The sequence below is a fragment of the Biomphalaria glabrata genome, chromosome 4, assembly GCF_947242115.1.
Source record: "Biomphalaria glabrata chromosome 4, xgBioGlab47.1, whole genome shotgun sequence".
Classification (NCBI taxonomy): Eukaryota; Metazoa; Mollusca; class Gastropoda; family Planorbidae; genus Biomphalaria; species Biomphalaria glabrata.
In genome coordinates, this window is record NC_074714.1 from 47289474 (window position 1) to 47315357 (window position 25884).

Here is a 25884-nt window from a genome sequence, read left to right on the forward strand (position 1 = left end):
ATTTCTAAAAATCATTAAAAATAAATTAGAATTACTTGGTGAGTAAAAAGAACAAAAAAAACAAACTTAAAGATTTCGTTTGAAAGTCTGTTTGATAGCAACATATTTAAACACAAACCTCTTACAGAGCGGTGGAGGCCTTGCAGCACACCTGAGGCAGGTAAACATGGCCACGCCCAGACACTACAACATCTTGCATTGTTTAGACAACTCCTTTCCCTCCCCCCCCCTTTTTCTTTTTTTTTTTAACAACTCACCAGAGCCTTTAATTTCAACATCTGTTTTCAAACTTGTAAAATACATCAAATCAAACGGCATGAAACATCTCTCAAGCAATAAGAGCGAAACACTGAACACACAATATGCTTTTTAATACCTCGCGATTACATCTATAACATATCTTTATATAGCTTCATCTCATCTATAACATATGTTTATATAGCTTTATTTCATCTATAACATATGTTTATATAGCTTTATTTCATCTATAACATATTTTTATCTTTATTACTGCAATGATAATAAATTTTATTGTTTATACCATTACCAAATCTTTAACATTAATCTTACATCTATAACATGTATCATCCCCTTTGCTTCTACTACCAAAACAGTGACACCAACTATTACCAATGTTACATTTTACAATTTACAGTATCACTTTTCAAATTAAATATTACATTATATTTTTATTTTTAACATGTGTTAATATAATGTTTTCAATAATGCCAGATTATTTATTGCAACAAAAGTGAGATAATGTAATTGACAACAATAACAAAAATTATAGATGTGCTGATGTGTTATAATGAATTTCCTACAATACTATAACTGAGTATATCCAATTCTTTTTACTAAGTGCATTTCATGTACTATTGTAAAGATATTACGTAGATAACTTGTACATTCATATTACATCTAATAAATCAAATCATTTAGCAGCTTTATTATCATGTCGTTTTTTTTAAATTTATTTTAAATAAATGGTACAGAAGTAAGTAAAGTAAAGGTCAATCAATGTACGGAAGGTTATAGCTCCTACATGTAATTCGCTACAAAAATGATCAAATATAGTGTTTTGGAAGATGCAAATGGGTATTCTACGATTTGTTATCTTCATAATCTGGTCTGGAGAGAAGAAACAGGCCTATCTGCAACAGACCAAACCTATCCATGCCACCTATGCGGCCGGCTTTTTAAAACGAGGATTGGACTTTACAGTCATCTATGGCTCCATAGGATGAGAAATGTGCTTATCTTCGATCACGAAGGAGGAGCCATATAATCTGGAAAGCGGATCCCCTTTTATCAACTCGTATAGGTAATAAAGTTTCTTTGGACCTTTCAGCCTGTATACAATGTTGCAGAACACTTCCACAACCTGATGATGACTGAGTGATAAATATTTGTGTTGATTAGCCCAGTTTTAAAGTATATATTGTTGGACATAAAAACATTTGCAATTGAAATTCACGATGCTGTTAGCTTATGTACACAACCAAAAAGAAAATCATGATGTGTCTAGGATTTTTTATAGTAAAGACATTTACTTTTTAACCCTTAAAGTGCTGAGCTGTTTTTCTATGAGTGCATATAAATGGAATAACAATTCTGATGTTTAGAAGCTAATCTACCACACGCGTTTAAAGGGTTAATAATCCCAAGCTCAAGGACTTCGTCCGTGTGGGATTTGAGCACATGTGAGATGGATATGTAAGCCCATGTGCCTACAGCAGAAAACATCGGACAGCCTAATGAGCATGAAGTATGAACGATTTCTGAACATTGTCATTCTTTGATCAAAGTCAAAGGAATGTCCTAATCATTGTAAGAACATGAATGTTACAATTTTATCTTGTGTCTTTTTGGCAATGTAATCTTCTACTGATACAAAAATTGTCTGAAACTGAAAAATGCATATATGTAACCTACGATTAATAAAAATAATTATAATCTGGAATAGAGCTATTGTCCAACCGAGACTAAGGTGTGTACGGCGTGGCTATGAGCTATTGGTCTAAACTGCCCACAGGTTGTGACGTTGCTGGTCAGTGTTGAGGTCTTCTATAACGAATGGTCTCGGTCCAACTTGTATGACATTGGCGTGTGGAGGCTGATGGGGCAAGGCGCTAGGCTTCAGAACCGAGGGGTATGGATTCGAAACTCGGTGAAGACAGGAATTTTGAATTATCGTGATCTTTAGGACGCACCTGAGTCTACTCGATTCTAATGGCGATAGTTGGAGAAAGAAACATCTTTAGGTCGTCGTGCTGGCCACATGACACCCTCGTTAACCGTCAGTCATAGAACAGATGAACACCATATTCCCCATAGAACAGCGGTTCTCAACCTGTGGGTCGCGACCCCTTTAGGGGTCGATTGACGATTTGCCAGGGGTCGCCTAAGACCATCGAAAATATGGATTGTTTTTTGTCTATTCTTCTATTGCTATGTGGATGGGGGTCGCCGCAGAGTGGGGATTGTAAATAGGGGTCGCTGAGCTTAAAAGGTTGAGAACCGCTGCCATAGAACGCATGGTTTGAAAGGTGCACCACGACAGCACTGATTGAAATTCTAAATGCAGGCAGTTTCAATTATTAAGATTTTTTATAACTATATTTTTCTTACAAAATTTCTTGAAGTATCTGGGTATTTCTAAGTTCAATTTTTAACAAGAAAACATTTTCCTAGAGAATTACGTACCCTGTCATTCTATTGATCTAATACTAAAAGAAAGAAACAAGTTAATTAATCAACTATGGCACAACCTCGTGAGATTAAAATAAATTGGAAGCTGTGTAATAGAATTAAATGCAAAGAAAACAAAATCCAGGCCTATCAGCTCCTCCAGTTACAACAAAATGAAAGCTTCTTTAAAACAAGAAAAATGTTTAAATACATTTTTTAAAAAGACAAAAGCAACTTAAAATATAACAAGGTTACAAAGACAGTTTGTCCAAAATCAGCCCCCGACGTGGTCCACCCAGGCAGGTAAAAAGACAGGTTTCAATATTTTCAGAAAGAACATCAGAATGCAATTCTATCAAAGACAAATGACAGAGAAGAATGGAGAAAAAAGGTTGACGGATCTTGTGTGGTGCCCCAGCGGTCCAGCAGACCAAAGGATAGGTGAAAGTGAATGTGAAGTTAGAAGTGAACCTGGCCTAACATATCTTATAACGAATATCTAATTGATCTAATTGTTTTGTAAAGGCTCAATCTCTTATTCAAATCCTCACAAAAAAAAATTACTTTAGTTAAGTGTACTGTTTTGTAGACGGAACTAAATGTTGCAGTTCACGCGACAATATGAAAAACTACTTATTAATTGTTCTTTTAAATTATGTCCAACTTATATGCACACTAAATAGATTTTTTCTCTTTAAAAAAAAGTAAAACATTTTTTGTGTGTAAATGTATTCGTTTGTATGACAGAACTTATTTAACTTAGCAATACAAATGTAAAAAAAAATTAAAACCATTTGCAGAAATGTGTTAAAAATATGGTAAATAGTAGTCTCCCCTACTAAAAAGCCTCCAGTGTTTGTTACTTTTAATAGTAAATAGTTGTAAAAGTGGTGTATTTTTACGAAAAAACTGCTTGCATAAGTAATTTTAAAAATTTTTAGTTTTCGCTTTCCGAAAAGAAAAAAAAAGTAGCCGTTGCATCAGAACTTTGAATGATCTAAAATATTATAATGTTGGATTTTCACTATCTTTTCTAGCTATAATACTATTTTATGAGATCTAAACGGGGCGGACGGACGTACGAACAGACATTCCGCACAAAACTAATTGTGGCCCCCGAAAGGGATAACGAAACCGTGATATTAATACTGTCAGATGCGTGAAAGTGAGTATTTACCAATTCTACTATCGGAACTTCATGTTATATAGCGATTATTTATTGATATTATCATTATATGGACATCTAGATCGAATACTAGACCTAGACTTCTGATTTACAACTCTAAAGATCTAGTCTAGAATCTAGATGTAATCTATATTTGATTTACGTAAAAAAAATATTAGTAAAGCTAAGATGTTCTTTCAATAAAATTGAAGCAACTTTAAATTTACTCTGTTATCGTATAATTTCGGTACACTATGTCTACGCCATATGCTTTTTTTTTTCTAAGCCTAGTCAAGCCAAATTTTATATTTATTTATTTTTTACTTTAAAAACTTATAACGGTCAAACTAAAGTTTACCCGTGTGGCCAATGAGCTAGTAATTCTTTTCTCAGCAATACACATCAACTGTTTATTTGCTAGGAAAATCGTTAAAAGCGTATTTGAGATCCGCTGTCCAGGTTCCTGCATTCAGAGTCCATGAAGTTCTGACTTGAATAGTGGTATTGTAATAACAAAGATATAAGAATAAAGGAAAAGACGACACAGATTCTGACCCAAGAGAAGATAGATCAGGTAGTCCAACCAGAAGTCAGACAATTTTCCTTAAAGAAGCGACCTTATGACCTAAATGCTTACACGAATCATGTTTGAGAAACATCGTTAACTGGTGAATATGGTTGTTATGGAGTGTGTGTGTGTGTGTGTGTGTGTGTGTGTGTGACAGAGGATACGTTAGAGATTGGTTGGAGGCTATGCAGTGTGAATGATGTAAGATTAGCTGCACTTTCGTAAGCCATGTTAAGTACGAAAGATAACTCCAGGGTGCCAGAGTGTAAAGACGTGTTTTAACAGCGAATTATGTTTTGTTTAAAATATCAGTTCATTTCATTTCATCTCAATTTAAATTTGTCTATATTGTAAACGTAAATTCAAGCCCCTTTCAGACCTTGCGATCTATAGGGCAGATGATGTGAAGGTTTTCTGTTTCTTTGAATTTAAATCAGAAAACCTTGTTATATTTTTTAAATAGCATTTTTTGCATAACTCAGATAATCTATAAATATAATTCTCTTCTTCGCTCAAGAATTTGGACGAGAAGAAGAAGTAAAGGTAAGAACACTCTTTTATTTCTGGGGATAGAGTTATCCCACGAACTTTACAAGCCTTGCGTGTAGCGAAGTCATACAGTGTATCATGAACATTTTATTTCCTGTATAGATCACGCTCAATAGCAACAATGACCAAATGTTTCAATCTATTTACGATAATTGTTAAACTAAAGTAATTCTTCATTGGTTTGAGGCGCGAGAAGCTTCTTTCACCAGATTACACAATTACGGCTAATGCATAATGCCGTTTTTATTTATAGCGCGCAGGATTGGCGTTTTCCATATTGAATGACACCCCAAAATGACAACCCTAACCCTAACCCTAGGCCTATGGCCGACCCTGCAAAATAGCGGCGTATTCTACGCCGCCGGTCGACTAGTTGATGATAAACTTCAATGTTATGACGAGTGAAGTTATTGTAAGGCTTACATGGATACAGGTCAGACAGCATTCTGTCTTCTTCTTAACTCTTTCTCTCCTAACTGACGTTACCAATGTTGACTCCACCAGAATGTGGTAAATAATTACGGAGAGAAAGAGTTAACGGTATAATAAAAGTAAAATACATCTCAGACCTACAAAACGACGGCCCTAAATGTTTTGAACATGATAAATTAACTTTTTCGTGCTTTCCACGACGATCACATCGAAACGTTTTGATAAGCTTTTAGATAGATCTAGTCAGGTGGTTCTTCCTTAGTAGTCATTAGCATTGACCCACATTATCATTCTGTTGGTTTCAATATAAAAACACTATGAAAGATGAGACATCTTCTATATCAACAATTTAGCATATTAAAGTTGTACGCTAGGTAAATTGTTGATATTAAAGTTGTACGCTAAGTAAATTGTTGAAATTAAAGTTGTACGCTAGGTAAATTGTTGATACGAAGTTGTACGAAAGCGCGGTTGCTGAGTCATAAAGCACTTTAATTCCAAACCAATGTTCCCGGGTTCGAATCCTGGTGAATGTTATTTTTAATTTCGGGATCTCTAGGTTGCCTCCAAGTCCCACCAGCCCAAACGGGTACATGACATTTAATTGGAGAAAAGTGTAGGCGACTGGTCGTTGTGCTGGCCACAGGACACCCTCGTTAACCGTGTGCCAGAGAACCAGATATCTTTTACATCATCTTCCCTATAGATTGCAAGGTCTAAAAGGGGAACTTCATCAGTGATGTAGCAAGATACCCGTGGCCCCGGGTTCAGGAATGCAAAGTTGGGCCCTTCCTATAAGCTGAGTGTGACTGAACCCAAATTGGGCTCTACTGTATCTAATGAGAGAGTAGCCTACATAGGAATGAAAACAAACTTCTACGCCAGACTGTACACAGGGTACACGAGGTAAAGGAGAACAATTTCCTCAAGCTTTGGATCTGTGTCTCTCTTGGATTGTGTGTCTTGTCTAATGCTACTTCACTTATTCTAATGCAAGTCCGAACACATCCAAGGGACACAACAAATATCTATAACATATTCAACTGCTGTTTATTGACACTTGGAAGATCCGTCATTTTAATTAGTAGTCTATTCAATATACATCTTTCTACAAGCCCTAGCCATACTCTTCTCCTGTCATGTAGGCCTACCCGTATTCTGGCACGTCATTCGTCTGTCTGACTACGTCATTACTTTTAACGTCGCTAAATAGTAAAAACAAAGTACAATTTATTTATTTATAAAACTAACACAATCTCTATAAACTAAACTAGACCACCACAGATCATTGGAAGGGTCAATGTCATTGGTCAGCCATGTAACATTTCGTGACTCCGAGTCACATGCTGAATCTTCAGATATTCTGAATGTGTATTGGTCGTTTCAGGTATGAATGACTTCCCACATCGCAATGGTTCTGTTTTACATCAGCTTCGGCTAGTTAGGGGACGATGGTTTTTAAAGCAACTTTGTCAAGAAATCAATGTTCAACCGAGTGAATAGAAAGTCCATTGTGGTTTCACGCTCGGTTTCCATTGACAAATGTTTGTTACTTGAATTAATGGACCTCCTTCACCAATCGTAAACAAACAACTTTTAGCCACGTGGTGCTCTATCTCTTCTATATAATTTGCGATCTCATGTTTAATTCATGATGGTTGTCACGTGACAGTTTTTTTCCATAGTTTTATCAATAAGATCACGTGACTAAATGTTGTTTGTTTACGGTTGGTGAATGAGCTCCACTGGAAAACATATTGTCTTTGCTTAAATAAAATTTAACACACTCATTCAACGAGATGTGCGTTTCCATGACTAACTAGTGCAAATGAAAGTAAGGAAACTTTACATTTACTGTTTACTGATACAATAAATTCAAGTATTTCAATTAGTCAATATGCATTGTAATATTAAAGAAATGAATAACACTTGAACCAAAATAACAGAAAATATAATTCATCATATAGTACACTTTCACAATGAGTAGGTTTACACGGTTATTGTTATTATTATTATTAAAAACAAAAAAAGACAAACGCGTTAGATTTAAATGAAACGCTGTACTGACAATTTAAGAGTTATCTTCCTTTAATAGATTACTATGTTATTTTGCTCGGACACCAGAAATAAAATTGAAGTAAACTAAACATGATTTAATTAAAATAACGTATTAATGTGATGCAGTTAAACTCTTATAGTCATCACATTCCCTTACTTAACCCCGTTTGGGCCCCTAGTGGTCGTGTGCCCCGGCGCAATGAACCCCTTCGCGCCATGGTTGCTACGCCACTGAACTTAACATAATTCAACTTTATAACTTCAACGTCGTAATTAAACAACCGCTACACTTGTAAGTAACTCCGCCATGTGACGGTCCCAAGCCCGGCTGAGAAAAGAGGAGGGCTGAGCGTAGGGCTAGCTACCCTACCCTGTAGAAAACCACTAGCTACAGAAACAGAAATGTTATTCAAAGAAGCTTACTATTAATAAAATGCATTAAATCAACATTTCACACCTCACCCGAGGCAGTTGTAGTCATTCTATACATAGATCTACATAAAAGGCACAGGCAAAATAGAAAATGGAGAAGTTAGTATAGAAGTTATTAAAATGGCCCTAGATCTCCCAGAAAACTGAAGTAAAAAAAAAAAACCAGATGTAGAACAAGAAGAAACAAAAGCCTCTTTGTTTTTGTTATCTAATTTTGTCTGCTATTAGCCTCAGCGACCCTACACAGCAAGTTATCTGGCGCGAGGCTTATCTTAGTTTAACCTTTTTATAACTTGTACTAAATCTACATCTTTGTTGTCAGTCAGAAGTGAGTTGTAAAAGTTCACTGAGTTACCTAAACGACAAGGCTGGATGTTAATTGACTTTTTCTTTTCCTAAAAGAGAGATACATAGAAAAAGACAACAGGAGAGATAGAGAGAAAGAGAGAGAGATAGTAAGACGACGATTGTAATATTGAGAAAAAGGAATGGAGACAAAGAGTGAAACCTCTCTTTCACACACACACGCACACACACGCACACGCACTCTCTCTCTCTATCTCTCTAGTGATACACTGATTATGACTATCTAGCTAGTCTTCTCATTAGTGTCTTGACTGTAACAGAACTTAAGGTGGAAGAACATACCTTTAGCAACACCAACACAAGGACATCCTCTCTCCAACACAAGGACATACACTCACCAAAACAAGGACATCCTTTCTTCAACACAAGGACATCCTCTCTCCAACAAAAGGACGTCCTTTCTCCAACACAAGGACATCCTCTCTCCAACAAAAGGACGTCCTTTCTCTAACACAAGGACATCCTCTCTCCAACACAAGGACATCCTCTCTCCAACACAAGGACATCCTCTCCCCGACACAAGGACATCCTCTCTCCAACACAAGGACATCCACTCACCAAAACAAGGACATCCTCTCTCCGACACAAGGACATCCACTCACCAAAACAAGGACATCCTCTCTCCAACACAAGGACATCCTCTCACCAACACAAGAGCATACACCTACAGCAACTAAAGACTACTACTGGAGTGAATTTTATATTGAGTCGTTATTGAATCTTCAAGGCATTAAAACTAACGGATTTAAGATCATTGGCTGATAAGTGCAATCCATCAAGTCTATGCACGATTATAATTGGAACTGTCAAATGTTTAATGAGACTCTATCAACCATTAAGCATGTCATTGGTTCAGGTTCAGGTATTTACCTTGAAATAGAATGTCTGATACCTGGGACGAGCAGAATGATAGTAAGTAGTTAAGTCTCAACATGCCACGGACAATAAATTTTAAGAGTCTTGTACAAAACAAAACTAAAATACATGTTAAAATAATGGACATGTGTGACCTCTTTTCAGACATCCATACAGGATGAGTAATAATGAGCTTCTCAAATAGAAAGCATCTATGTATAGACAATCCATTTTGCGTTTTGCCTTACATGTGGGGTGGGGGTCTGTTATGTAGAAACTACAGGCTAAAAAAGTTTACAGAGTGGAGCTCTAAAACTTGACCAGATTGTCATTTGAGGATTGAGACATCATAAGTCAAACAGTCACAAAGTTACACAGTGAGGCAGTCACACAGTCATGCAGTTGGGGGGTCAGATAGTCACAAAGTCACACAGTCACGAAGCACAGTCAGTCACAAAGTCAAAAAGTCTACTGTCAAGCAGTTAGGTAGTCACACAGTCAGGCAGTCAAGGAATCACAAAGTCACGAAGTCACGCAGTCACATATTTAGGCAGTCAAATTGTCGCAGTCACGAAGTCACAATGGCAAGGAGTCAGACAGTCCCACTCACAAGGTTACAGAGGTAGCATTCATACAGCTGACTTAACATTTGCTTGTTACAAAATGTACACTGCATGACTTCAAGAAAATCAAACACAATAACAAACTTTATCTCCACGTGTAACCCATGCACTTAACAATTCACTTAAAAACTAGACAATAACCAAATCTTGACTTAATTCAAACTATGGCTAGAGGTGACAGTTACAGCATAAAATTCTTCCGTGCTGGAAGTGTGTCCAATCATACGTAAAAACTAAGTATAGCTTATAAAGAAAACAAATCATCTAGTATTTAGTGAACGTGCTTGACACTGCCCAGCCCTCTCCTACCAACCCATCCCACATCAGAGATACATACGTAAAATCGAGTCACGTGTAACACTCGTAGTCCCAGTGTAACATATATAAGACAATGCCTGACGTCCATCTAGGAATAAGAGTTGATTTCAGCAGAACCGTGACATATTGTCTTCTTGATTAACTTCGAGAGTATTTGTTTCAACTGAACAAAAAAAAATGTGATTTAACTCTTTCTCTCCAAACTGACGATACCAGCGTTGATTCCACCAGAATGTGGTAAATAATTACGGAGAGAAAGAGTTAATAAAACGCAAGATATTTTATTCCGTACCTTCTTACAACGTGGGGAGTAGAACTTTTGTCGTCTGCGTCTAACCAATAAGTTATCCCACTTCCCACTTCCAGTAATTTATGGTACTTTTGAAACAGGATCAAACGAAATTTGAAGTGTAAATCATCGGGTCTGAACGTTAAATGAATGATAAAATATAACTCTGAATACAAGAGAGGGCAAAACTTTTAGGCCTCGGGTTTGCTGGCTTATTTAGGAAAGGTGTTTTGTATAAAGGACGCCATATCACAGTGTGTCTCAAACTATTATTAGTGACGCCCCTATGCCAAGACTCAACAATGTATATCCGAGATAGGATCTGGTGGAGCGCTGTAAGCTCATCCATTGGATTCCAATCGCTTTCTTACAATTTTGAGCTTTAGACATTCATTATCTTGGCGTCTGCAAAAACACTATTTACTTCTCCTAGTAAGAAGAGCGCAGGTCAAATAAAGTTAAGTAAGAAGGGGTGTACTGGGTCGATACTGAGGTGTGAGAGACCTTTTAGTCAGTAAAACAGAAAATTTTGCAATACTCTCGAAAATCGTGAACTCATCCTCGAGCTAACTACATGAGATCAACAAAACCATGGGACGTCACACAGGAGAAATTTGACCAGTCTGACGCGATGATCGCATTGGCAAAGATGTATTGTATTAGCCTATTCCAAATAACGTTTTCAATTGCTGTTGATGCTGATACCTCTCTCGGAAACAGCACAAAAGGTACAACTTAGATGATGAAATGACGTCAATTAATTAATTTAATTTGTTAAACTCTGGTAATAATATTGTTTTTACTTGATCAATACACAAATTGTCTGCTCCAGGGGAGACGCAGTTCGCAATTTGAGAAACGATGCTAAATCAGGTACAACCGAAACTTTATGAGGGTCACTATTTAAACTAAATGCCTAGGCTTGAATGTCATAGAATATCTCGTTAATTTGAATAATCAAACCCGTACCGTAATCAAGTATTTAGATTGTTATTATCCTTGGAGGTGCGGTGGTTTGTAAAATGTTTTACATGTTTCGGATGTTCCTTCAGAGTTGAAGATAGTTTACTCCCTAGTCCAAACCTCCCGCAGGACGACGGGGGATGGGAGCGGGCAGGATTTGAACCCTCGACCATCGATAAATCCGAACGACTGTCCAGCGCGCAAACCTCACGACCAGGCAGCGGTGGTTGAGTAGTACTGCGCTTGGCTTTCAAAACCGAGGAGGTCCCGCATCCTGGTGAAGACAGGTATTTTTAATTTCGGGATCCTTATGGCGTCTCTAACTACACCCATCTCTTATGGGTACCTGACATTTGTTGGGCAAAAGTAAAGGCGGTTGGTCGTTGTGCTGGCCACATGACATCCTCGTTAACTGTCGGCCACAGAACCAGATGACCTTTACATCATCTGCCCTATAGATTGCCCTATAGATTGCAAGGTCTGGTCTGAAAGCGGAATATTTTTACTTATTATTATAATTTACTGTAATAAACTAAATTTACAAAGACAGTTTGTGTGGAAACACAAACTCAAAATCGGCCCCCGAAGTGGTCTTCCTAGAGTCTTGACCAGGATTCGAACACGTGACTTCTGGTTCCAAGTGCTTTACCACTCAGCCACAGAATCTCCATATATTCATTTAGCGTACACTTATATTTTCTAAAATAATAATAATTAACCTTATCCATACATTCAAAATTAATAACATGTTACATGTAATAAAGAGAAACTAAAAAAGATTTATTCTTCTAACAAAATTAGATAAATTGGCAACGCGAAAAAAAAAATTCTTGACCTATTTTAGTTACGTATTGAGCTAGCTAGAAATGACTTGAAAGACTAGGAGTAGGTCTAGATCTAGATCTAGACCTAGTTTTAGATCTAAATCTAGAGTCAAGATCTAAACATTAGATGGTTCACTTTCGGAAAAGAAAAAAGTAGCCGTTGCATCAGAACTTTGAATGATCTAAAATATCATGATGTCCGATTTTCATTTTCTCTTCTAGTTTCCGAGACATAAACGGGACGGACGGATAGACGGACAGACAGGCCACACAAAACTAATAGCGTCTTTGCCCCTTTCAGGGGCAGCTAAAAACAACACATTCAATTCAATTATAAATACTCACTATGAAACATCCTTTAAAACAGATCACAAGCACAAGGTTTATTGGTTCCTAAGACGTTTCAAAGACCTTGGACTACATCTGAATGTTCATTCCCACGATCACATTATACACAAGGGCGAATAATTGAAGAAAAAACAAAACGCAAAAGAGAATACTTGTAGTCACCAATTAACTTCTAGCATTCAAAACAAGAGAAAGCGCGGGAAAATGGTGCGAATGACGGGGACGTAAGTCAGTGTGACAACTCCACGTCTGATGTTGTTGTAACTGAGAGTTATCTTCCCACAACGTCACAGGTGAACCACGAAAAAACACAGACATCCTTGAAAATGTGAAGTCCGGAAGAAAAGGAATAACATATTTTTGCACATCCTAAGCTCTGTATAGGGATTTTATAGACTCAAATTTACTTAGAAATATCAAAGTCGTAACTTACAGAAACATAATTATTAGAATGCTTAGATCTAGCTTAATAGGTCTACAAGCGTGAACCCGCGACATCAAATATATCAGAACCGTAGAGTTTTTACACTTGCCCCATTCACAATATTGTCTATGTAAAATCAAATAATAGCAACAGTATCAGTTATACAAATGACAAATACACGCTTTGCTTGGACATAATTAACAGCAAAGCAACTTAAAATCAATTACGTTTTTATGTCGTGAAATCAAATTCAGAATGTCGTAAAGTCATTTGATTTTGAATGTCGTAAAAATACAGTTTGAATGTCGTAATATCAAACGAGCTAAAAATGTGATGAAATCAATTAAGTCTGTGGTTTGGAAGTAGTTGTAGGTCAGCTTGGCCTAGATACAAAACATTTGGCCAACAACACGACCAGAGATGTACTTAAACGACATGTTTCGAACTTTCTCGTACATTGGTTTTAACATCAGGACGAAAGATAAAAGAAATCTTCACAATTTCTTTAACTGAAATGGGTTGAGGTCAGTGGCGTTGCTAAGGGGGTGAGATCCGTACCGGGTGACACCGACCCTAGTGACGCCACTGCTTGAGGTCTTACAAACAAACAAATAAATAAAAAACTGAATAATAAACACATTACACTTATGACAGTATATTTGTCACATGTCATTGGTCACAGCCAAATCGAACAATTCAACTTGTTTACACAGCACAAGGATCCTATTTCACTTATCACCACAAACTAAATCGAAGTAAAACTGTTTCAGTCCATTTGTCACAGCCAAATCGAAACACTATATTTGTCAGTGAACACTTGTCAGAGCACACTTGGAAATGTCAATATAAAAAAAAACAACGTTTCAATACGAGGTAACTTCACATATGGGCCAGATGGAATAGGGGCAGATGGAATAGGGGTAGATGAAATAAGGCCAGATGGAATAGGGGCAGATGGAATAGGGGCAGATGGAATAGGGGCAGATGGAATAGGAGATGGAATAGGAGCAGATGGAATTGGGACAGATGGAATAGGAGCAGATGAAATAAGGCCAGATGGAATAGGGGCAGATGGAATAGGAGATGGAATAGATGCAGATGGAATATGGACAGGTGGAATAGGAGATGAAATAGGGGCAGATGGAATAGGGGAAGATAGAATAGGGGCAGATGGAATAGGGGCATATGGAATAGGGGCATATGGAATAGGGGCAGATGGAATAGGGGCAGATGGAATAGGGGCAGATGGAATAGGGGCAGATGCTTTTGTAATTCTTTGAACTTTCAAGAGATTCCGAATGGGATGTAACATGAATTCATGCTATAACAACGCAGGCATGTTATATATATATGCATTTGTACCTGAGAGTAGAGTCCATTACTTTGAAAAATATCTCCAGCCTATGTGTAAACTATCAGCAGGAAAGAAAAACAGACAAGGTCTGTCATCATAGGAAGAACAGCATGTTTATGGTGAACAAGCAAAATATATTTTTAAAAATACTTTATATATAAAAAAAAAGACAAAAAGAGTTTAAGTTTAGTGAAGGGAGAGTACCGTTCAATTGCTACCATATCTCTCAACATTGCAAAGTTTATCTTCCCTTTTTTCGTTATAAAACAAAGTTAATTGAATACCACTAATTGATTATCTAATTGGTTAATTTTGATAGAGTTGCTTTCGTGTGTTGTCATCGGCAATAAATAATTGTGCAAAATTTCAACTTGATCCGAAAGTGGGAAGTGGGAGAAAAAAACGTGTTAAACAGTCAACACGGACAGACAGACAGACGGAGTGAGTTGATATAAGCTTTGTAAAGATCATTCTAAATTTACGGAGATGAGATTAAATTATAGCAAATAACTGTACTTATTTATTTTGTGTGTCTTTCACTAGTTTTTCAGTGCAGAGAGCAGGGCCGCAAGACCTTTATAGATCTAGTCTTCTATGAATGTTTTTTTTTGTTGTTGTTGCTGTATTGTTGCGGCTCAATAATAATTAATTATTATTATAATTATTATTATTAAATGTAAATAGCGCTGTTAACAAACATAACCTTCTTCCTGAATGTAGTGAAGCATGTTGTTTGTCTGAGATCAATAGACGAAAAGGGGGTGGGGTGCTTTAAACATTAGGTCAGTTCAATGAAAAAGTCATTAAAAACAGTAACTTTTTGAGAGACAAACGCGGTACGACTAGAAACTAGAAATCTCTCGAGAAGACTGGGATTTTGAATTTCGAGATTTTTAGGACCCCTTTCAGTTCCACCAGCACTAATTGGTAGCTGACATTAGTTGGGCGGTTGGTCGTTGTGCTGGTAACATTATACCCTCGTTGTCGGCCGTAGAAACAATGACCTTTACCCCGCGACTTCTTCTGCCTTATCGATCGCAAGGTCTGAAATGTTTATTTTACCTTTTTTTTTTTTTACACTAGCTCTATTCAAGTAATAGTTTGGCTGTTTGGCTGTTTGGCTGTTCTATATTTTGAACGTAAAAAAAGGGAAAAAAATTAAATTTGGCTCTAAATTGGAGAGGAAAAAAATGGCATAGTCAGCAGTAGTGTACCGATAACTGCGTTGTTTTGCTTGATTATTAAATTTAAAGCTGTTTTAAGTTTAATAGTGGATTACCTAATCTTTGATTATAGTTATAGGTAAATGTCATGGCGTGCGGATCTAAATCTTCAGAATTGTAACGAAGGTAGACCCAACCAATAGGCCCAAATACCTACTTTCTTCGACAATCCCTTCTGGTCTAATTGGTAGAATCGTTTTTTCTAGAAGCCCACACCCAGTTTGGGCTAATTTTGTTTTATTAATTTTTAAAATTATTTTATTTTAAGTTGTATAACAAAGGTATTGTCTTTTTAAAGAATGTTTTTCTTGTTTAGAGACATCTTGTAATGCTGTTGAAAGCGACGATCCATTAGTCATGGATTTTTAATACCAGTAATAACTTTTAGTGAACAGTTAGAGAATGAATTACTTCACTTTATGTGTGCAGTATAAGGGGGCGGGGCAGATGCAGAAGAAGACATGTTTACTCAACATGGCGGAAATTAGCTTGATCTTAATTACATTTGTTTTTTTAAATTCTAACCCGGGGTTCACCGGATTAGTCATAATGTCTTGTGTCTCGTGTCATTTGTCTCGTGTCATTTGTCTCGTGTCATTTGTCTCGTGTCATTTGTCTCGTGTCATTTGTCTCGTGTCATTTGTCTCGTGTCATTTGTCTCGTGTCATTTGTCTCGTGTCATTTGTCTCGTGTCATTTGTCTCGTGTCATTTGTCTCGTGTCATTTGTCTCGTGTCATTTGTCTCGTGTCATTTGTCTCGTGTCATTTGTCTCGTGTCATTTGTCTCGTGTCATTTGTCTCGTGTCATTTGTCTCGTGTCATTTGTCTCGTGTCATTTGTCTCGTGTCATTTGTCTCGTGTCATTTGTCTCGTGTCATTTGTCTCGTGTCATTTGTCTCGTGTCATTTGTCTCGTGTCATTTGTCTCGTGTCATTTGTCTCGTGTCATTTGTCTCGTGTCATTTGTCTCGTGTCATTTGTCTCGTGTCATTTGTCTCGTGTCATTTGTCTCGTGTCATTTGTCTAAGTGTAAAAGAAAAGGGCAATAGTAATACGATAAATAACATCTAGATTCGTGGCATCAATAAAACTTGTAAAAACCAAACACACATAGGTTATTGTTGCCCCTAAGACGTTTTAAAACCTAACGCACCAAGATCTGTGTTGCCAACACAAATTAAAAAACCAAGAATCAAGTTTTGCGAATAAAAAGAAGTGGGGGGGGGGGGGAAGACGACATTTGTGACCTTGTGTTTACATTATTGAGGTATTGAATCCCCAAAAAAACAACAACACAGTATTACTATATCAAAGCCTGCAATCTCAAAGCCTGCTATATTCAAGAATAAACACTACTTTCTCTTCTCTAATTTTTGTTGAATTCCCTACCAGAATCACCAAATAGCAAAAAGTTTATCTCTAGAAAGCAAGAAAGATGCAGTGCATTATGGGATGTAAACTCAAAAAACTAAACATACTATTAAATACATCCATCTAAAAATATAGGTCGAGTCCGGAGTAAGAATACATAGAGAGACAGCTAAAGAACAATAATTTTGACATGAAAATGTTTACATTCATTTTTACAGCCCCACTACTCGAGATGTCCCTGCAGTTGGAACAAAAAATCTTTCATTGATAAATCTGGACCAAAACAGACCGCATTGGCAGGGGATAAAGATTAGTTGTTGATATTATCTATGACATTGAAATAAGTGAAAGGCAATAAAAAAATAGCTTTTTACACCTCGAAATTTTTTTAATGATTTTTTTTTTATTTATCACATTCAATTTTGTTAAGTGTAGCTTCTTCTATGTTTAAAGGCTAATAAATAGATTACAGAAAAAAATCTTTAGTCTTATATGTAAATTTATATATATATACGTGGCCACGCAATCAGGATATTTATATCCCTATTTAATGAGTATGTCTATAAACATACGTAAAATTATTTTAAATCATTACTTAATCATGATGATTACATTAGCACTTAATCAGGATTCATATACATATATATATATATATATATAATTTAGTAGAATTAACACAATTGTACATCAAAACGAAGATGAAATAGTTTAATTAATTATTTTAAAACATTTCATTAGAGGTTTTATTTAAAATACTAAATGCTTTTATAAAAACGGGTGTAGTTATTTTCATTGTCTCCGCTAGTTACACATTTTGTTTTTATAAATCATTGAATGTGTAGCTATTATTTACAATAACTTTATAAATTTATCAAGAAAATTCTTTAATTTTGTATCAGTCTAAAGTGTATTACTTGATATATTAAATAGATCGATAGATCAAATCTCAAATCAATACGACAGAATACAACACAACACAACACACGACAATAGGAAATATCAGAAAACATCACCATACAAAAACAACACACCACAAAATTATAAAACACAGCACTTTGCAACACAAATGACCTACATTATTCTATGTTAGCACTCTTCACTATTTGTTTCATATTCATGCGCTTCAATAACTTATAAGGCTTGGGTTTGAATCCGAAGATCAATGAGGAGTGCAGTACTATACGTGGCCACGCAAACAGGATATTTATATACCTAATTAATTAGTATGTCTATATACATACTTAAACATATTTTAAATCATTACTTAATCATGATGATTACATTAACACTTAATCAGTGTGTTTATATAATACTTAAAAATTGTATATCATAGCTTAATCATGATGATTACATTAGCACTTAATCAGGATATTTATATGCCTACTTAATCAGTATGTTTATATAATACTTAAAAATTGTATATCATAACTTAATCATGATGTTTACATTAGCACTTAATCAGGATATTTATATGCCTACTTAATCAGTATGTTTATATAATACTTAAAAATTGTATATCATAACTTAATCATGATGTTTACATTAGCACTTAATCAGGATATTTATATACATACTTAAAGATAATATTTTAAATCATTGCTTAATCAGGACGCTTATAACGCTATTTAATCAGGATGCAAGGTTTAGTATGTGTATGATTTGTTGTTGATCTTCTAAGTGTCTATAAGAGCTTGTGTTTGTTTAGAACAATTTATAATAATCATTATAAGCGTTAATGATAGCAGTAAAATTATTATGATTGTATCTCTGTATTATAATTAGGATTTATAATTATACTGTCGATGTAATTTCAACAGATGGCAAATAAAAAGCAATGTTCAACCATCTATCTGCTCTATAAATAATAATAATAATAATAATAGACAATGTTAAACTACAATAATTTTTGTTTCTAGGAAATCTCAATCCTCGTAGTGCCAGAGCAGGAATATAAGTTCCTGTCTATAATAGTATTATTAAATTATTAATACTAGATATCTTTGATTGTATCATTCTTTATAAATGTATAGATTTACAGGAATATTGAACAACTATATCAATACATTTATACATATCATATATTTGTAAAACTATTTCAGCAACTGGGTACATTCGTCTTCTATATTTTCTTTTAGTTTTGAAAATAAAAATCAATTCCTTTCGAACTATAAATACATTTTAAAAAACTAAATTCCTTGAGTTTTATGTTACATTTTCAATTTATATCTTGTTATGACAAGACAGTGTTGTTGTTTTTTAAACTCGTACGAACCCAATTTTTTTTAAATATTTTTTAAAATATATTTTTGTGCATTGAATAAAAACAAAAATCCAATTATATTCAAACTCCATTACAACACAAGATATTAGTACTATATACCTTATGTAGGACACTTTCTATAAGGGCAGTAATCGCGTGGTATACTTCCAGTGGTCGTCTTTTAATCCACGAAATTAAATATTTAAAAAAAAAAACAACGAATGGAATATCCAGACTCATCAATAGTGCCAGACCAAAGAAGCAGTCAAAAATAATAATAATAATAATAAAATACTACGAGCAGACGAGGGGGAAAAAATGAAGAGAGTGATTTCCCCTTCTTCCATTCGGTCTACTATAGCGCGAGTTTCGCCCGGACGAAACATCGCGAGCGCTGCACGGGTACAGCCCATTTTCCCGTGTCTTTCAACCTTGATCGCCCCCCCTCATCGGCGAGACGCCTCCTTCAGTTCACGTCAAGACTCACCACTTATCTCCCCACTCCCAAGTCCCACCTGGAGTTTAAAAAAAAAAAAAAAAAGATTTCTGAAAGGGAAGGGTTGCCGGTGGAGGAGTGGGGGTTTACTTCCATCCGCCCTGATGTACACACGCAGGTATATGTAGTGGGTGGTAACCCTGGTGGTCCGACCGCCAGCGCTATGGTCCTGCTTGTAACAGATTTCAGCTCGAGTCTGGCAAACTTTTCTCTTTCTAAACAGCTCTATTAGTTAAATGTCAGTAGACGATGGGAGGGGGATGGGGTGATTGAAGAGAAGGTAATAGCAATATATAAAGTATATTGTAGAGCAGGAATTTGTTGAGCAACTGTATCTGAACAATTGTATCTGTTAATTATTCCTTGGGAAAAGTCCATAAGGGAATCGCAGCGTCGTGGATCCTCATTATTTCCTTAACCGCTGTGTCGGATTTCTCTCACCTGATAGGCCTAGACTTGGAGCTCTTAAACCCAAACTTATTTGTAGGTTCCAAAACGTACTTAACCAGTTGTGTAGCTAGGGTGTGGGGGGGGGGGAGATTCCAAATTTGAAACCCCCCGCGCAATCCGTTTCGCAATTGTTAGGGCTCCTAGCCCACCTATAACAGGCCCAAGACCGCGCAACTACAGGGGGATTTCTTCTTATTCCTTAGGTTTAAGTACAACTTTAATCCCTGAATTCTGATACATCTTAAGGATAAGATATCTTGTCTTCATTCCTCCCATGGATTACTTTGATAACGACACGAAGTCATGGATTTTTTTTTACAGGAGTTGTCACCTAAGTGTGGTATGCGCTTAGGACTGTTCTCTCGATGGTCCCAAGGTCAAACCCTGCCCACCGCCATCCCCTGCCGCCCTGGTTTGAGTTAGGACGTACAAAACTTTATTTCTGAAGGAGCGTCTGGAACATATTAAAAGAACTCAATCTGACTGTATATAGTATTGGTCCCATGAGCTCATAGGTGAAGCCCCTTTAAAACGAGACATGACTATACGTATTAATCAATGACGCAAACCGAACTTGTTGATATCATAACAATGTCACTCGAAGAAATATTATTTATAGTCATATTTAAGCCGTTTGGTTTATTTTATTAATCAACATAATCGTCTCTTCCGGCCCACATTTGCATTTTCTATGAAATTTGTAAATTTCGCAGTTGAAGACAAGAGCATTCTCGCTTGCTGTGTACAAGAAACTAAGTACATCTTGATTTCTCTGCACCTGAAAGTTCTGGTGCAATGTTAGTTATGCCACGGTCCAGCTGGCTGTGCATGTCTGAGAATGTCCAGATGCAGCGGGATTAAAACCTTAACTGACCGGGACGGACAGAAGTTGTTTTTTTTCGAAAATTCGTTGTAAGTGTCAACAGACGCAAATCCAACAGAGTTAGGTGTCATAAGGATAAATATATCATGACCGAATTGATCTAGATCAAATAGAACATGACCAAATCGATCTAGACTAAATAGAACATGACCGAATCGATCTAGACCAATTCGAGGTAGACCTAATAGAACATGACCGAATCGATCTAGATCAAATAGAACATGACCAAATCGATCTAGACCAAATAGAACATGACCAAATCGATCTAGATCAAATAGAGCATGGCCAAATCGATCTAGACCCTCCCAGACCTTGCGATCTTTGGCCAACGGTTAACGAGAAGGTGTCATTTGGCCAGAAAAACGACCGACCGCCTTTCCTTTCCCAACTAAAGTCAGGGTTGGATAGACTCAGGGGTGCCCTGAAAAATCGAAATTCAAAATCCCAGTCTTCAACGAGATTCGAACCCAGGTCCCCAAGTTTGGAAGCCAAGCGTTTAACCACTTCGCCACCGCGCCCCCTTAGCACTCTAAGGTAGTTTGGGAAAGAGGACCAACAGCTTCAATCTGGACCAAATGGTTGAACAGACATAGATGTTATCATTAAGAATGACAAGACATTGTCTAAACCTAAAGTAGCCAACCTGTCATGTTGAATGATGTTGATGACAATATGGGCAATTATTTTCTTATCTAAGCTTCACAAGCCAAAGAATGAGAATTTCTACTTTTAAAATAGAAAGAAAGGAGAGATAACTTAGTAAAAAAAAAATACTTAAAGAAAAAAACGGGTAGAGATGTTCAAATTTAAAACCGTAAAACACGTTTGTTTACCCTAGACTTAGTGTCATGGGAACAGCGTCCATAGTTACAAAAGATCTACTCTTAATCCATAAGGTTAGAAGAAATCTAGGTTTTTTTTTTCCACCTGACATACACTGGGGAAAAAATAATAAGTAAAAGAAAAAAAAAAGGGGGGGGGGTCGATTCCAAAGAAATTTTGTGTGTGTGACAAATTTATCATTATTGGTTAATACTTTTTTTCAGTACGTATGCATGGGGTAAGGACTAAGGTGTGTGTGTATGTGTGTCTGCGTGTGTGTTTGTGTGTGTGTGTGTGTGTCCTTATCAGACTCTTCTATAAGAAAAACAAGGCAAGTGTATTTCAGTTCTTATGAGCTATCAGGATTCACGTCAAGAGTGTCTGAAAAAAAAAAAGGGGTGGGGGGTGGGACTTATAGTGTCAGCCGTTATAGAAAAGTGTGTGTCCATATGTCTAGGTTTAAATACTTAATATGTAGTCTATTTTCGGTTGCGTTTTACTTCATAAATGATTGTGGGGGTAGATAGTAGTAGATACAAATACAAGAGTACTGACTATTGTTTGAATATTATATTATATTATATTATATTATATTATATTATATTATATTATATTATATTATATTATATTATATTATATTATATTGTATTATATTGTATTATATTATATTATATTATATTATATTATATTATATTATATTATATTATATTAACAGCTTCTTCTGTTCTACTCTCAAAATCGTCGGCTCAAAGGTTAATACGAGTAACGTCCCTTTAATTAGAATTGTTGACCAATACATCATGGTCCAAACTGATGAGACATTTTATTTTATTGACTGAACGGATTGAGTAAAAGAATGAATAGCACTTGCTTAGTCAATAGCGGATTATGAGCATTTAAATTTCAAGATTATTTCTGGGTACAAATAGAATTATATTAGTGAATGCAGTGGCGTAGCTAGGGTGGGGAATTAGGGGGGAGAAATAAAAAATCCTCCCGGACCCCCACTGGAGGGGGCCCCCAAATGAGTGTTTTTTACATTAAATATTAAATATTACGCAAAATGCAGGGGCCCCCTAAGAGGTCAAGCCCCCCGGGGACCCAAATGATGAAAAATTCCTAGCTACGCCCCTGAGTGAAAGGACGAAGTAACACACTTTATATGTGAAATAACAAATATATTGAAACAGTGAACGTAAAAGGGAGAGATGTGTATTCACATTTATGGGAGCGGTGTGTGTGTGACTGCAAATGCTTCATTGCAAAGGAACATTTTTTTTAAAACAAATCTGAAAATTCGTTCACTTTGAGTGAGAGTACCAAAGTCCTTGATTTTGTTTACAAAGAGTTTGAAGCCTCGTTTTGATGTCTAGCACGCTCTGAAGTTGAAGGCCGTAAGTAACGTTGTGGGGAATTGTGAAATAACATTGTAGAGGACGTTGCTATTATTTTTTTCTTAGATCAAGCAATTGTTTTAACTATGAAATAGAGGGAGAGAAGCGTTCTGGTATCAGCGTTTACACTCACTCAGTCGGCCCTGTCTTTCCCTCTTCCACACCACCACCATCAATCGGTCACACGCGCCGAGAGTCAAAAAGAGTATTGTGCTGGTCTTAATGTCGACGCCTCACGCCCCCCCCCCCCCCACCCTAACCAGCTTTAAAGACGGGACTTAATTAATTAAAAAAAAAAAATAAATAAGCAAAGTGAAAAAAAATGTTTTTGAAAACAAATCTGCGCTAAGGGGAACAACCGCAAAATTATTGCCATATATATCAATACTGCAGGAATAACCTCCCTTTTTCTGTAAAAACAAAGTTAATTTTTATATAATTGAATCATCGACTATGAATAATTGTGCAAAAATTTCAACCGATACGAGAATTGGAAGTAGGAAAAGAAAACCTGAACAAACTACGTAAAAGGGAATACTTTCATATATATAGCTGCATCTCTTAATAAGTAGCATTTTTTGGTCATTTTGATACCAAACAAAATAGTTAATTGCCATTAATTAATGAGCTAATTATTTTTTTTTTAATTCATGTATTTTTAAGTCCAAAAAAAAATAATTATGTAAAGTTTCAACTTGATCCTAGAATAGGTGTGGGAGAGATAACGTGTGCCAAAACTGTAACAGAAGACAGAGTGAGTTGATCTAAGTTTTGTAAACAGAAAAAAACAACAACAACAATAGTGTGTCAACAACAGCTGTAGCAACAAAAAATAACAACAACAAGAAGCAGAGAAAAATCAAAATCGAACTTCTCCATAGGTTTCCAGGTGAATTCAACAGTTTAAAAAAAACTAGATCTTTGATTCATTTTTGAACGGTACATTTTACAGCAAAAGAATAAATACACACGTTTCTACACGCACACACACACACAAACACATACTCAAAACACACACACTTTAAACACACAACATACACCCATTCACACAGTCTATTTAGAACATTCTCTTTGTTTTGCTCTAAACAAATAGAGGCTGCAATTTGTTTTCGCTTTGTATGGCGGAGATCTGTTTTAATCATATACATTGTTGGTAGACGCCACGTTAGCATTGCATAAATCCTGTAGAAGTTTTTCAAGAGAGAGAAAAAATACGGGGGGGGGGTATCGTTAGGTAATCTATGTTAAGCCCAGAGTACATTAGGAAGCTGGTCACGACCATAGTGCTAACACGGCTGTGCTTTTAGGCATTTGCGGCTATAGGCACCTGTGTATCTAAAGTAAATTAAAATTAAAAGTACTCTTTCATACCATGCGGTTCATATTGTAACGGAGGATTTAAAACGCATCAATGTCCGGTTGTTAACGAGGGTGTCATGTGGCCACAACAACGATCAACTGCCTATGGTAATGCTAAATAGATATAGAAACTAACAAAAGATAATTTAAAACATCTTATACACTCTCTATATAAATAAACTACAAGGGCATACATAGCTGACCAGAGAGGTGTTGGGGTCAGTGGTTTCGAAAGCCATTTCCTAAAAGAGATCCGGAATGTGATGTAAACAAAATGTCAATTTATGTCATTTCTCAAACTTGAAATGTACAAAGACACAAATATATATCATTGCTCTGATTACTATTGCCTGAAGTAAACCTGTTGAACGCAAATGTCGATACAGTTACATTTGAATGTATCAATTAGCCTTTTAACTAAATCTACACATGTATCATAGATCTAGATCTATTTTTATTTATTCCTAGTAGTAGGCTATAGACGAGCAATCATAACAATAATCGTACTGCTAATACGATCGCAGAGCTAAATCTTAAAACTGACATAAATGACCTTCCATAATTTTAATAATAATCAAAATATAGTTGTTTATAGTTTTGTTTTCATCTGTTTTTGTATGGTATATAGATTTACCATCTCAATATATATCCCAATAGTATATAGATTTACCATCCAGATCTCCCAATAGTATATAGATTTACCGTCCAGATCTCCCAATAGTATATAGATTTACCATCTAAATCTCCCAATAGTATATAGATTTACCGTCCAGATCTCCCAATAGTATATAGATTTACCATCTAAATCTCCCAATAGTATATAGATTTACCGTCCAGATCTCCCAATAGTATATAGATTTACCATCTAAATCTCCCACTAGTATATAGATTTACCGTCCAGATCTCCCAATAGTATATAGATTTACCATCTAAATCTCCCAATAGTATATAGATTTACCGTCCAGATCTCCCAATAGTATATAGATTTACCATCCAGATCTCCCAATAGTATATAGATTTACCATCTAAATCTCCAAATAGTATATAGATTTACCATCCAGATCTCCCAATAGTATATAGATTTACCATCTAAATCTCCCAATAGTATATAGATTTACCATCTGAATTTCCCAATAGTATATAGATTTACCATCTAAATCTCCCAATAGTATATAGATTTACCATCCAGATCTCCCAATAGTATATAGATTTACCATCTAAATCTCCCAATAGTATATAGATTTACCATCTGAATTTCCCAATAGTATATAGATTTACCATCTAAATCTCCCATTAGTATATAGATTTACCATCTAAATCTCCAAATAGTATATAGATTTACAATCCGGATTCCCCAATAGTAAGTTACAA

The 25884-nt window shown here is 35.9% G+C and overlaps 1 protein-coding gene across 5 annotated transcripts in view; it reads right to left on the reverse strand.

Annotated features, from left to right (window-relative positions):
* LOC106055008 (wnt inhibitory factor 1-like) overlaps positions 1 to 25884 on the reverse strand; it is a 165211-nt gene that overhangs the window by 110415 nt on the left and 28912 nt on the right. Inside the window, exon 1 of one of the 5 annotated variants that reach the window (XM_056026537.1) lies at positions 19230 to 19504. The exons of 2 other annotated variants lie outside the window; for them this stretch is intronic. The gene's annotated coding sequence lies outside the window, so the exon portion shown is untranslated. Of the gene's footprint in view, positions 1 to 19229; positions 19505 to 25884 lie in introns of those variants that run through there. 2 more of the 5 variants (XM_056026540.1, XM_056026541.1) reach the window with 2 other exon arrangements.